At 37.2% G+C, this 15528-nt stretch overlaps 1 protein-coding gene across 3 annotated transcripts in view; it reads right to left on the reverse strand.

The window, feature by feature from the left end:
* Positions 1-15528, reverse strand: part of LOC107549569 (guanine nucleotide-binding protein G(I)/G(S)/G(T) subunit beta-1-like) — a 59380-nt gene that overhangs the window by 19960 nt on the left and 23892 nt on the right. The window contains exon 1 of one of the 3 annotated variants that reach the window (XM_016230705.1): positions 2198-2254. The exons of 1 other annotated variant lie outside the window; for it this stretch is intronic. The gene's annotated coding sequence lies outside the window, so the exon portion shown is untranslated. Of the gene's footprint in view, positions 1-1650; positions 1809-2197; positions 2255-15528 lie in introns of those variants that run through there. One more of the 3 variants, XM_016230709.1, reaches the window with a different exon arrangement.

Raw genomic sequence — 15528 nt, forward strand, 5'->3', positions numbered from 1 at the left:
TCAAAGAAGTATTCTGTTATTTCAATAATAAAGAACCTTTTTTTTTGCTCATCTGCAAAATGATCCGATCTGTTACTCAAAATCTGATATGATAATGCAATATGATCCGAGTCGTGGGTTTTGTGATCCATTGCACCCCTACTATCTTGACTTGTTATTTGAAGAAAAAAAGCAATCACTGAAGTTTTGCTGATTTGATGCCGATTTGTCCGCAGTGAAGTTCAGCCAGTGTCTTTTTTTTATTTTTATTCGGGCTACTTAAATTAATTTTGGGCTACCAAAATCTGAAGAATGTCTGCCCGAAGGGCTACCAGTGATTTAGAAATTTTGCGAGCCCTGCAACTACACAGCAGGAATCATACAATGAGTATTCACCATCTATTTGTAGTGACTCCAATGCTGATCTATAACTAAGCAACATCAGGGTTTTTTTCCCAGACACTAAAGTGTTGTTCGCATTTAGCGACGTACTCTTAGTCTTAACCTCTGTATACGTGCAGTTTGGTGGTTCTCCCACAAATATCTGCGCTTCAAACACCTGTAAAGGCCTGCTGACACCAAGACAAATGTTTGGCGCGATAAACATTTGAATTTAAATTAACTGTTTAGTCCGACGCAAACATCTATTTTCTATTGCACTGTGGAGAAACTGGCCAACCAATGAGATTCATTCACATACCCAGAGCTGCTGCAGTTACATAAAGCTACGACTTGGTGGTGCTGACAAACTGATTATTTTGCTAAGCAACTGTAAATAGCAGAAACCGTAAACTCTCGTTTCTGTAGTCTTGTATTTGGTGTTGTTTGATAAACATCATAGCCAAAAATCATGTGCAAGACTAGTCGACTAAGCGATACTGCTGCTGCAAGTTGACTTGGAAATACCATTCATTCATTCATTCTATTTATTTATTTTTTTAATAAATAGTGAAACCACTTTCTGTTAATCACTTAAACAGAGCAAGTAAAATGGTGTTCATGTCTATATGATGTTTTAGAAAGCTGCTTTCTGTAAAAACCCTGGAATAAGCTGTGCATTCACATACAGGATCAATGCGAATATCATGACAAATTGAACATGATTTTTTTTATTGGTCCATTACGGTCACTAAAGAAAGTTTAAGACTCTGACTTGTCGGTATGAGCATCAAGACAGAGATGTTTTATTACAGTCGTGGTCAAAAGTACTGGCAGTGACAATCTAGAAACAATGCGAATGAACGTGGTGTTCACACAGCTTAAGCAGCAAATTTTGCAGAAAACACTAAATTTATGTCACTGCCAATACTTTTGGCCACAACTGTAGCGTCTCATTTAAACAAACTTTGCTCCAACAACTAACTTTTATCACTCTGATATGATCAGATATACATTTCAGTTATTAAAATATTTTAGAACTACAGGCAGGTAAATATTGCGGTTTACTTCTTATATATGTAGTAACACTGCTGCATGTAAAAAATAAATCAAATTAGTAGAACAACTCTGTACATAACATGCCTTGATTAGATTTTGACTTTTTTTTTTCTTTGAAATAAATATTCAACCTAATTGGCAACACACACACATATAATATTTTTCTTTAAACGGGTACAATGCCTTGCCCAACCGATTTAAACAACTAAAAGCCATGACAAAACCATACCGTACCTTTTCTGTACTTCACCGAAAGAAAGAAATCCAGAGGTAAAAGCTTGAGTTATATGGGTCAAGAGTTGGTTGGGTGATCAGAGAGAGCAGAGGAAAGTGTGAGTGGACACAGACATGGACCGCGTCCCGTTCTCAATGTCACTCCTGTAATCCAGGGACACAGTTGATTCAGCGCGTCCGCACAAATCCGGTTAACACCAAATCTGCTGATGAACTCTCCTGCTGACCCAAATCCACTGCCGACACTTTCACTCGCATCGCACGTCAAAACGAACAAGAACATGAAATCTGACCAACTTTAGTAACTAGTGTGAATCTTTGAGTGATCCTGCTGCATTGACACACTCCAACAGAAAGACTACTGTAGTAATATCTCGTCTTATTCAGCACAACTAGCTCTAGTCACCACACAATGTCCATCTGAAGACGAAAAGTCATTAGAAGTCCTATGCTGCCAAAAAAATACATGATTAAGTTCACAGTTCCTGTCCAGACCTCAAATTACCATTCCCTCAGGTGTGCCATCTAGAGTAAAGTAAAGCCTTACCTGGATTCTGTATTCCCAGACAGCTCCTGTGTCTCCAACGGCCAAAGACCTTCTGAATGGATCTACACTGGATAAACACCTCACCAGAACGTTCCACGTTTAAGCCGCACATAATCCAGCTGATAAAGTGTCATTTTAATATTGCTAATACAGGGTCAGCGGCTGCATCAATATACAGCTTTACGTTCCCCTCAACAACACTGCTCTCTCTGAAACTACACGTATTCACCATCAAAATAAACTACAGAGCAAACCCAATCTGTCTTCATATACAATGAATATGACATAACCAGCAAAGCATGAGCACAACTCAAAAGAAACACCCTCTCACATTCAAACTGCTTTTATTTCCACTAAATTTCCTAACGTGTAAGTATTTGGATTAATATAAAAAGTTCAACAACTGAGACATAAATCAAACAATTTTCAGAGACATCAGCATTTCTGAATGAATCGGTGTTTCTGAACAAAACATCTGAGTAAATGATTCAATGAACCACTCATAAAGACACTCAATTGCTTCATTACATTTGAACTAATATGTTGAACGTAGGGCTGCACGATTATGACAAAAATCATAATCGTGGATTATTCCCTTGAAATTGTAATTGCGATTATTAATTACAATTATCACAATTTACATTGAATGATGTTTATACCATTGTTTGATGCAACTGCATGCCATATTTTTTTAAAGAAGATAAACAAGCTGAAAACACTAACTGAAAAACCTTTAGTGCTTTTCTATCGTATTAAGTCTCAAATGTCAAATATACATCGGATTGGTTTCTTCTTTAAATTATAAAAAGTAAAAATATGAATGGTATTATAATGTTATACTAAAACAATGGAAAAACCCTTAAGATAACATGTAGAAAGAAAAAACATATCTTAAGCATGCAGAATAACATAAGTAGACTTTGAACGATTAATTGCCACTTTGAATGATTACGTAATTGTGGCATCCATTAGTAGGGTTGGGTATCATTTGGGGTTTTTTCGATACAGGTGCCAAATCGATACTTTTAAAACGGTTCCAGTGCCTAAACGGTGCCTGAACCGATACTTATTAAAAAATATATATAAATAAATAAAAATTCCCCTAAAAAAAGGATGAATTGGCCATTAGCACTATAAACACATGATGTCTGTTTCATTCATACTGGACGCCAGAGGGCACCCTCTCACAGAAAATCCACATATCCAGTCACAGAAGGAGAGAACTCTAGACCCTCCAGGAAATCCCTTATATGGACAAAGACATGGCTATTATAGCTGTAACTCAGTAAACAGAACATATAAACGTTTTGAATGATAAAACAAAGACAAACACTCGACTGCGACAATATCGTTTATCTGTGATATTTAAGCCATCTTTGGTATTTTCATAATAATTAAGTATATTTATAATAGGGTGACCATATTTTAGTTTTAAAAAAAAAATAAAAAAATAATAGGGAATGCTAGTGATAGTCATTTTGAAATAAAAATAAAACAATTCAATAGAACAGAAAAAGAACAGATAATGCTAGAGTTAGAAGGTCATTATTTATAAAAAATAAAAATTAAATAAGTAGAAAGAATAGAGAATGCTAGAGGCTCTTTTTTCTTTATAAATACAACAAGTAGTTAGAATAGAAATAGAATAGAGTGCGCAAATGTTAGAGGGTCAAGTTTTTTAATTAAAAAAACAAGCAGATAAAATTAGAAGTAGCATTAGAATAGAGAGTGCTAGAGTTAGAGGGTCAAATGAAGATGAAAGAGATGTGTTTTCAGCCGTTTCTTGAAAATATTAAGGACTCAGCTGCTTGGATTGAGCTGGGCAGGTCATTCCACCAGGAGGGAACAGTTCATGTAAAAGTCCATGAAAGTTTTATCATGGGTAGAATGCAAAATGTTTCAATACAAGCATTTCAGTCAAATGTAATTTATGCAATATTTCAAACCTTTAACCCACTTGGGAAAATCAACCCATGGTAACAGTTTAAAAGTAGCCCAATACTGTGGACAAAACGCAGACTTGGCAACCTTGCATCCAACAAGAGCTACTGGAGTCAGCTTTGACTGATCACAAGATATTTGCTTCTCAACAGATCCTGAGCTCATTGACAAATATCTGATCTTGTAAGATGTGCTCCCTTTACACAGAGTGCGTGTGACTGCGAAATCGAAAGTGAAAGTAAACAGCGCAAACACTCAAAAATATTTAAATACACTGCATCCTGAGAGCGGCTCCCTGATGCGGCAAAATTATATACAATATTAGAATGTTTAAAGGAGTGGACACGAAAATCGCGGGAGCGAAAAAATGTTGTGGGAGCAGGCGACAATGGTCAAAGATTCAGCGGAAGCAAGATTAAGAAAACAGCTGAATCCCAGACATTTTGGGCAATTAAGAAATCCCAGCCGGACGCATTTTTGTAGGTCCAAAAAGAGGACATGTCCGGGGAGAAGAGGACGTATGGTCACCCTAATTTATAATCTATTGCTAATCGATGTATTCTTTTTAAAGTAGCATATGGAACATATTTTCTGCCTCATTCTGTGACAAGAAGCCTCATCAGATCACAAAAGGAAGCATTTGACTGGTGTTGTGGAGCAAAAAGGTTTCTCTTTTGTTGTACAACAAGTTTAGAAATGTGAATACAAGGGAAGTTTAGCTTTAGGCATTTTAATTTAAGCATGTTTAGCTTAGTTAACGGAAGGCTACCTGCTGCCATCAGAGCAAGTGTAATTACTGCGTTCACGCGCTCCCCGTTTCCCGAGTTGTGCTTTTAAGTGGGAATGTGAAAACAACATGGACACTCTCGTTACTACAAAGATGTGTTGGATTTGTATTATTAGAGCTTTCCGACTTGAGTTCACGTGCATTTTCTCAGTCAGGAAATTATTTTTCACATGCGATGCAAGTGATGATACTTCTTAAGTCCGTTTCGGAGAACCAGAGGACAAATATTTCAATCAATCGCTCAGGCATGGCACCGAAATGAGGCACCGAAATTTGCGCTCTGATTCGGTTCTAGTACATACCGGTTACATAGGTACCAGTGCCATATTGGTACCGGGTTTCGGTACCTAACCCTATCCATTAGTGTTGGGCGATATGGTCATTTTTCAAATCGTGATATTGCCAGTCTGTGAGATCGCCGATAGATGATATTATCGTGCATGGGTGGGTGGGGGCAAGAGAGAGACTGCCTGTACTTGTCATAGGCCATTTCAGAACTATTTGGTCTTTTAAACTGCACGTGAGAGAGAGAGAGAGAGAGAGAGAGAGAGAGAGAGAGAAAACAGGTAAGTTCATATATTTGGGAGTAAATTTAAATTAAACATATATCAGTCACACAGCGCTCCGGACTGCGCGCCCCATGACGAGCCCGACGCACCGCCACAGAAACAAGAATGAGATGCGTTCTAACATACCTGAGGCATTAAACTCAGTGAGGGCTCGGTTAAAATATTGCACATATATCAGGGCTCTAGACTCATTCTTCCCACTGGTCGCTCTTTTGCGACTAACTTTCTCAGTTGGTCGCACGAGCACAATTTGATCACATTTGATTAATCAATGCATGCTGATGAACTTTTATCACAGTTCATAGTTATATGGTAACGAAAGTGTTCCAACATTCAACCCGTTCTTTTTCATCAGTATTATTTGTGATTTAAATTTTGTGAACAGGAATTCCTCTTTTCGTGCGCTTTCACTTTCAAATTCATGATCTTGGTGTCACGTTTTACAAGAAAAGATAATTGTCTGTTTTGCTTCCATCTATACACCTTTCACTTTTTAAGACTAAAACAAAAGATGGATTTATTGTTATTCCTAATTAAAAAGCACAAAAACAATAAAACAGTAGGCTACAATGACAAACTAGCGGACATAACCTTTCTTAACAAAAACGAATAAGACAAGGCATGGCATAGGATGTGCATGCTGTATATACAGACTAATAAATTACAGAATATTTAAACACTGAATCAAATAAATAATAATAATAATAAAATAAACAAGGAAAGCATCCATAGCGTAACGCGAGGTAAACAGCAAAGATAAGCTTTTCAAAACAAAAAGAAAAGTAAAACTAAGCTGGCTGTCGCTGACAGGACTTGCATGTTTTTTTCCACAAGAATACCAACATGTTCACCTTCTCTGGTTTAAGCGGTCTTTTACTTTAGTTTGTAAACCAAATCCTCTGTTGCTCTCAGTCCGCGGCGCACCTTCGCGCTGAGAGCACCTCTCTTCACGTGATCAGTGAAATCTGACTCCTGCTATAATGTGCTGCGGCTCTGCAGCGTGCGCTGTATGAAGCAGACACTTTGGAGCAGCTTAGACCATGCACTCGCACAAATGTGACCTTCGCACATTCTCAAAAATTGGTCGCAGTCTAGAGCCCTGTATATAGGCCGTTCAGATTACTTGTTAAAGTGCAACGAAATACCTTATATCAGCAGACGATATGTGTCAGTGTTTGTGGTTGGAGACTCCTTCACCGGCTACAGGCTTCTCATTTGCACACGTGTGTGTGTGTGTGATACAGTGCTGAATGAAAAAGCAGGGCAATTTGATAATAATAGCCGAATTATAATGGGCCGCCTAATAATAATAATAATAATTATTATTATTTAATACATTAATAGGAGAAATATCATCTTGACTGTCGACAAGGACATCTGCTATCGTCGATACACGATACTATCGTCTATCGGCACAACCCTAGCATCCATAATTGTAATCACGATTAGAAATTTGATTCATTGTGCAGTCCTAGTTGAATGAATGACTCAGTGACACACTCATTAAGACAATGAGTTGCTGCCATAGTTTGATATTTAAAATATAATTTAAGTGACTTAACATTATTCAAAATTCTATTTTTAAAACATTAATCTCACTGTATTAATGCAATTTGTGTAAATGCATTTATGCCACCTCTGAGCTGCATTAAACAGTCTGTGTAAATGCACCAAAATGCAACTTCAGATGCAGCTTCTATTTCTGAGTGAAAATATCACCTACAACTGCAATCAAAAAATCTGTCACTTGAACAGCTGTATTCACAACATCTTTGATATTTTGCTGACCTCCACACATGCTTGGACCCTGATGGATGATGATGTGGCTGTATATTTAGCTGATTTGTTTATTAAAGTCATTTCACATTTTAAAAAAGTGAGTGAGATGAAGACGTGTTAGATAAAGGTGCAGTACTTTTGTGTGAAATCGCAGAATAAAGTCTGAAACACTGGGGACTGTACAGTGTTTTTCTCTGGACACTGAAGGGTGGACTTCTGTAGAGGACAGGAAGGAAATGTGACTAGAAGAGGTTCCTGTAGAGACGGCTTATGCATTGAAACATTTAGTAGGGCCTCAAAAACAAATCATCATTTTACAGCATATTAGCCTGAAGACCACATGAAATGACTTGACAAGCACAGTCTTCTTTCTTATGTTGACATATTTCCTGTTGATACAGGAAGTTTGTGCGGATTTTATGGAAGGATTTTTTTTTTATAGTCAATAGGCTTTGTTTTACAGCTTCAGGACCCCAGACTGCTCACAATACAGTATTTCAAAGCGGCTTTAAAGAAATTCATACTCTTAATGTTCATAATGCATGCATACACAATGCCTTATCCTCATTTAGCGGTTTAAGAAAGAAAAAAAGAAAATAAATGTCTCCTTAAAACTTGATAAAGCAGTCATCCTGGAAATGACTTTACCGTGTCCACACAGGGAGCAGCTAAATCGGTGCGGTACAGAAGGTGAGCAGGGCACTGCTCTGCGTCTATTACATGCTGCCCTGTTTCTGCTGGGGTTTAATAATTTAGGACCCCCTCCCTCCAGACCAGCTGCCCCACAGACACAAGCATGAGCTGCAGGCTGTTAACTCCTTCCTGCCTGAACCCAACCGCTCTACACTGCAAACGACTCGCTGCAGCAAATAAAATCTGTTTGTCATGATCTCTTACACAGCTGCTGCAAAAGCTAAGTGAGCCGCTTCAGACAGCAGTCATACATCACATCATAACTGAACATGATCACCGTATCTGTGGATGTTGTGTGTTTGAGTTCCCATCAGCAGAAGACAAGCGTTCAGGACTGAAAGCGTTTGTGATGTGAGTGACGCATGACCTAGGGAAGGTGTTTTCCACAGGGAAGTTAAAAGCAGTGTGATCACACCGGACTCTTCATGCTGTGACATTTTTTAATGTTGATTTTCTACCTGCTTCAGGCCACTTTAAACTTCTAAACTGAACATGAGCTTTGACTAAGAGCCTTCACAAATCACCAAGCAAATTCACATCATATACTCTACCATAAATCCAGGCAAGGCTCTATACTGCCACCGTTTCAGATGCATCAGTGATCAAATAATTACTAAGTGCAACTGTGAAAAAATATTGAGTGACCAGTGTGCGTGACCTGATTGAAGCTCATGAATATTTGTATAGTACAAACAGAATTCAGAACATTGTATTTTTGTGTATTTAATGTTCAAAATCAGCAGTTTTGAACAAAACGACTGAATCAATAGCCCATTTCACTCAGTACTCTCGGTAAATAACAGTAAAATTACAAGAATGTTTTTTTTTTTGGTAAATACACAAATGTGCTGTTCACACAAGCAATGTCGTTACGTCTTTTTACCAGTAAAATATCATTCACACATCAGAACCAAAATACAAGTAAACTCTATATAATAATATATTTAATACATTAATCTAATAATTTTTTATGCAACTGTAATTGCAATATAAATGCCTTTATGTCATTTCTGAGTAAATACATCTAAATGCCACTTCAGATGCAGTTTCTGTGCCACCTGTGCAGTGCAAAGACGGATACTGATTTAATTTGATTGGTAACAGCTAGGGCTGTGTATCACCAGCAAAGTCACAATACGATATGTATCACGATACAGAGGCCACGGTACGATACATATCACGATACATGACTGCACTGAATTTCACCTCAGCAGAATTTAGAAAAACAGCCGTTTATTAAACACAGCTTACTATAGTGCTGTTTCTAACTATTGGCAAAGCAGCAGTTGACCTCTGCATTATGAAGGGCCTCCATAACTGTACCACAGTACAATATAGGCATATGTTTCATGTTTACATTGGGCACTCCCCACCAGGTACAATATTCAGATTTTTTGCATCTTGTTTTTAAGCCCATAAATAATAATGTACTCGTTCTAATAAATTTATATTGTAATGTACTCGTTCTAATATATAAAAAAAAAAATCATATTTACATTGCTGGTAGGTTATCATTGCACAAATTAACACACTTTCTACATTTAAAAAAAATAAAAATTAGAAGAGTTCTAAACTAATGCGCTGTCTTCTGTATCTAACACACACACACACACACACACGCTCAGGCAATCACACAGATCACGTCGCGGCCGCACTCATTCAGGAACAAACTTTTTAACGCTGCCCCGCAATTTTATCAACTAAATAGCTTAATCGCTCAAGAACTACATTATCTTTCTCAACAAGGAGCTGGTAACATCGTTGTTTCTAAAGGAATTAAAGCCACAGCTTCACTGTTAATAGAGAAACGTGGCAAAACGGTGGTAATTCATACATACACAGCCTCTCTCTCATTTGAACACTTGATGAATTACACTTTTCTGAGAATTGAATATTGAAGTGGAGATCGCTAAACTGCAAGCTAAAACTAAAACCGGTGTTTTCAGAAAGCAAGTGCTTTTATCTAGAGTGGAGAGAGAGCGCGTGTGCACATGGTTGCCAGGTTGACAAAGATAAGTAACACACTTAGCAGATATTTCCATACTGCGTAAGTGTAAAGCTGTTTTGAGGATTACGTCTCTTTATATCAGGCAACCCAGTTGTGTTCCTCTGCAGCCAGATTAAGTTAAGGTTTAACAAGGTTAAACCTTGTTATAGCCTATATATTATGCTCTATTCATTATTTTTTAGAAACCTCGCACTTTTCTGCTCAATTTTAAATGTTGTTCTTGCATTCAAATTAAGCGTGGTCCACTGCTGCACACGTGCCACAATATCGATACAGGGACAGCTGTATCGATACTCGTATCGTCAAATATCTGTGATGATACATCATCGTATCGAACACAGCATTAGTAACAGCCCAATGTGTCATCTTATTCTACATTTTAGTATTGTTTAAATAAATTTAACATTTATACATTTATTCATAAAAGAAGAATAAATAAAAACATTGCCCTCATCAGGGTAAAATATGCCGCGGGAAATATATTTAAGAGGGCAAGTATCGCCCATAATGGGAAAGTTAATGTCTGTGAAGTAGGGGTGTGCACAAATAGTCAAATATTCAATCTGTAATTATTATTGTTGCTTTGCTGTCCATAAGTATACAGAGAATCCAGCTATATAAATGCATATAAATTAATATCTTCGTTATAACTAAATGCACTGGGTGGCGCTGTGGAGCGTGTTAACAAGTTGATTGTATTTGATCACAGAATGTTGTCGTCTGCCTCGCAAAGTCTGGAATTACTTTGATCAAAATGCTCTTACAAAATGGAATTACTTTTGATCAAATGAATCAGTGAAACGGAGTTCTCATAATATCACCACCACAATGAGAATCAGATGAAATCTAAACAGCAGTGGACTGAGGAAAGACAGCTGTCCATCACTGCATTCAGCCAAGAAGAGAGCTGATCTGATCGGAGAGAAATGATCTGGAGACATGTGCTTCCTTCAAGTTTCCTGGAGGGAGAGAGAGCTTTAAGAACAGAAAACACAAAGCGCTGTAAGAAACTCTGCTCAGCGCACCGTTATCTTTGTGTCTCTGGAACGTCTGTGTTGGCACGCATGCTTACTGTTATCAGACTGAGGAGTCAACTTTCATCTGGATATTATTGTTTTTCTCAACATTAACATGATGTGAGACAATACAAACACGACAAACATTGGCCGACTCGAGTGTATGTGCGTTCTGTACTGTAATTGGCACCGTCTGCTTTATTTTTCCATTTCCTCTGCTCGAGCTTGAATGCTTTTGTTCTTTATGAATATATATATATATATATATATATATATATATATATATATTTGTTTACACATGATTTCAACTAAAAGAAAACCTTGAGATATAACGCAGCATTGTTGTAGAACATTGTTGTGTATAATGCCTAATCAAAAACTTTGAAAATTGAGACAAAAACTTGATTATTAAAACATAACGTCTTTCTCACTCATATTCGAATATAATTTTTTTTATGAGCCCAAACATTTGAATACAATATTTTTGAAAAATGCCCATCCCTAATCCCTAACCCAGATTTTTTCTCAAGTGTTCCTCAATGCGCCCCACCTCAGTCTGAATGGAGGATTGAGCTGCTGTCTGTGCTGCTAGTGAACACATCAGATCACGGCCGTTCTAGTGTGCACGGCAGGAGAAAGCGTCTACTCAGAGCGAGCGCCGTGACGCAACTCAACAAAAATAGATATGTGCTCCAATTATAAACAGAGCTGCCTACTCTCCAAGCGTTTATGATGTGCCCATGTCGCTCGCACTGCAAAACGGGTGTGCAACTTTCACAAGTCATTTCAGCAATTCAAAAGATTTATTTTTTAATATAAGTCATACTGCCTTGACACTGAAAAGTAGACCACTTGCAGCAAATTCACTTCAAACTATGTATGCTCCATGCAGATCTGGGTCTGTTTTCACATCAAATGTCACTGATTCCTAAACCACTGCATCCAAATAGTACAAGAAAAGATTGAAAGACTGAAATGGTTGTAATAAGCTAGACATAATATAATTATGTTCAGAAGAGTGAATGCGTGTTCCTCCTACCTTGTACCAGTCAAAATGTAGGCTAGTTGTTTTGTTGTTGTTGTTTTAGAATGTAATGTTTATATTTTAACCCATTTTTTTTCAACAATGTATATCACAGCCTACACATATACACTCATTATGTTTTCATAGCTTTGAATTTATACTTTTTTTTTATCCAATAAATGACAGAAAAGCATTCACTGCAGATGACAGATGGAAATTTGTAGGCCGGTGCATCGATTGCTCAGATATGGCACAGCAGTGGCGTCACATGACAAGAGTCAGCTGAGAGCATGTGTTACAAACAGGAAATGGAGGGTGGGGTGAGCTGCAGAACTAGCACAAAGACACACACACACACACACACACACACACACACACACACACACACACACAGAGACAGACATTACTGTTATATGCTCACCTCTGTGTTTTATTCATTTGAGTAAAACTGGGCAATACAATGCTGGTCTACACTGAATTAAAAACAGTCTAACTCTCCTAAAGGGATTTGTGCGATATAATTAACTAACTTTATTTAAAGAATAATTTTCTTTTTCCCACATCAGTCTTACACTCCTTAAATTGGCAATATTTTAGGGGTCTTAACTACTACATAGTACCATTTAAATTAATAATTTGTGTAATGTTTTTTTAGACCTCCAATCTTGTGCCTAACCTTACCAGTGTCCCACATTAATGGCAGCAAATATTTAGCTTTTTTTTTTTTCCTTCTAGTGTCCACAAGGTGGCAACACGGGCCAGCAGAAAAAGAAAAGCAAGAAACAGAACAACAACAATCTACTGGAGACGGCAAAATTAATAGACGGCAGCATTGACAAGCGCTTGTGTTGGGTGTTATGAGATATCCACAATTCTAGTTTAAACGAGTATGAAGACAGTAGTGCTGTGTTCAAAATATCGATACGACGATGTATCGTCACAGAGATTTGACGATACAAGTATCGATACAGCTGGCCCTGTATCAATATTGTGTCACGTGTGCAGCAGTGGACCGCGCATAATTTGTTTAAAATTTTACAACGTTTAAAATTGAGTAGAAAAGTGCGAGGTTTCTAAAAAAGAATGAATAGAGCATATATAGTCTACAACAAGGCTTAATCTGGCCGCAGAGGAACACAACTGGGTTGCCTGATATAAAGAGACGTAATCCCCAAAACAGAGCTTCCTACTTGCGCAATACGGAAATATCTGCTAAGTGTGTTACTTATCTTTGTCAACCTGGCAAACGTGTGCACACGCGCTCTCTCTCCACTCTGGATAAATGCGCTTGCTTTCTGAAAACACCGGTTAGCTTGCCGTTTAGCGATCTCCACTTCAATATTCTAGTCTCAGACAAGTGTAATTCATTTACTGTTCATTTACGACACACACACACACAGAGAGAGAGAGAGAGAGAGAGTTAGAACTCTTCTCATTTTTTTTTTTTTTAATGTAGAGAGAGTGTTAATTTGAGCAATGATAACCTACCAGCAATGTAAATGATTTTTTAAATATATTAGAATGAGTACATTACAATATAAATTTATTAGAACGAGTAAATTATTATTTATGGGCTTAAAAACAAGATGCAAAAAATCTGAATATTGTACCTGGTGGGGAGTGCCCAATGTAAACATGAAACATATGCCATTACCTATATTGTACTGTGGTACAGTTCTGGAGGCCCTTCATAATGCAGAGGTCAACTGCCTGCTCTGCCAATAGTTAGAAATGGCACTATAGTATGCAGTGTTTAATAAACAGCTGTTTTACTAAATTCTGCTGAGGTGAAATTCAGTGCAGTCATGTATCGTGATACGTATTGTATCGTGACTTTGCTGGTGATACACAGCCCTAGAAGACAGTGTTATCGGTCATAACATCTGGCGAGAAATATCACAGAAACTGGATGATTGTCAAATGGAGTATAGTTTGAAAGTCTGCACATTCGGCTGTACGCATACACTGACTGCTTCAGACAAGTGCAAGTAGTGCTTCGATGGACAAAAACACATGTTAAAATGCGTGGTTCTGCAGAGTGACTTTGTAAACAATAGGGGTGCTCCAATTGATCGGCTACCGATCATTATCGGACGATAATCACGTTGGGATGATTGATCGGCGGTCTCTAAAAGGCAGATCTCAAGCTGATGACGCTGCCGTGAGAGGTTTGGCACGACATGCAGCGGAACCGTCCCAGTCTCTGCCCGGTGCGTGTGAAATAATTATAATGCTGACGGTGAGGTACTCACTACTCACCTTCATATTTCTTCATTAAATAACTTAAAGTAATTTGAAAACCTTTCGTGAGACGTAATTTCACAAACAGCATGAGTGAATCACCGCGCGTGCTCTTTCTTTCTTTCTCAAAATACGCAAATGGCTTCAAATCACCACACATCGCGTCGGTCTATAAGCGTGCAGCACAGTTGACACAGGAATTGTCACTTGCACAGTCGAGGCAGTGTCACATCGTCACTAAAGTTTATAAATTGCATTTCTTTTTAATTCTTTTCACTTCATGTGCATCAGGATTTAAAGTGACAGCGCTGCAGTTAAAGTGAAACCTGCTGTGGTTTGTGTCATTGATGTAAATCAAAAAAGAACAAAAGAAAATGAGAAATCACTCACTGCTCTGCTCGCTGAGTAACTTTTGTAGCTTGAATAAAGCCTATATATAGCCTATAGTTTATGCATATACAACTTATAGTTTATGTGAAGATTGTTTTAAGTTCTCTTAAATTAAAAGTTATACATTTCAAAGTCTATTAAAAGTGAAAAATAATGGCTTTCAATTACTGTAAAGTTGAATGGTTATAATGAATAGCTAAAATTGAGGGGAAATGCATTTAATAGACACATCAGTAGCAGTATTGGTATCAATGATACTGCCTTCCTTAATAATATGCTACTTAGTTAAAAAAAATACAAAATAAAAAAAAAATTCCATTAAACATTGTTTTAATGTTTCTACATTAATTTGGAGGTTCACTTTTGAATTATGACAATATAAATATATTAATATGCGATTAATCACGATTAATTACAGAAAAATTTATTATTTTATTTTTTAATTGGTTGACAGACGGCACTAATGTTAACCTTTTATAGATGTTGGTGTTGGTAGTTCATTTACTGCTGAATATGCATTTCACTTTAATTGTATAGGTCCCCCAGTAAGAGATCAGGACAGCCGATTATCGAATTGAAAATTTGAAGCCTCTGCCCCCTTCAAATTTTCAATTCGATAATCAAGCTCTCAAATGAAGATAATTGAATAGCCCTGGTTTACAGCATTAGTTTAGAGAGTTCTTTTTCCTTTTGTAATAAATTCTTAATTGTTAAATAAATAATACAAGTGCATTTCCAGTTAGAATTTGTACTTTGGCAGAATTTAGGTTGGACTCAGACATTTGTATCACTGATAAATGCCTTTCAATTCTTGTCATTTACTTTTCACAAAAAAAAAAAAAAAAAAAAAAAATATATATATATATATATAAATAAAAAAAAA

This window comes from Sinocyclocheilus grahami, unplaced genomic scaffold (assembly GCF_001515645.1).
Source record: "Sinocyclocheilus grahami isolate Dianchi unplaced genomic scaffold, SAMN03320097.WGS_v1.1 scaffold375.1, whole genome shotgun sequence".
Lineage (NCBI taxonomy): Eukaryota > Metazoa > Chordata > Actinopteri > Cypriniformes > Cyprinidae > Sinocyclocheilus > Sinocyclocheilus grahami.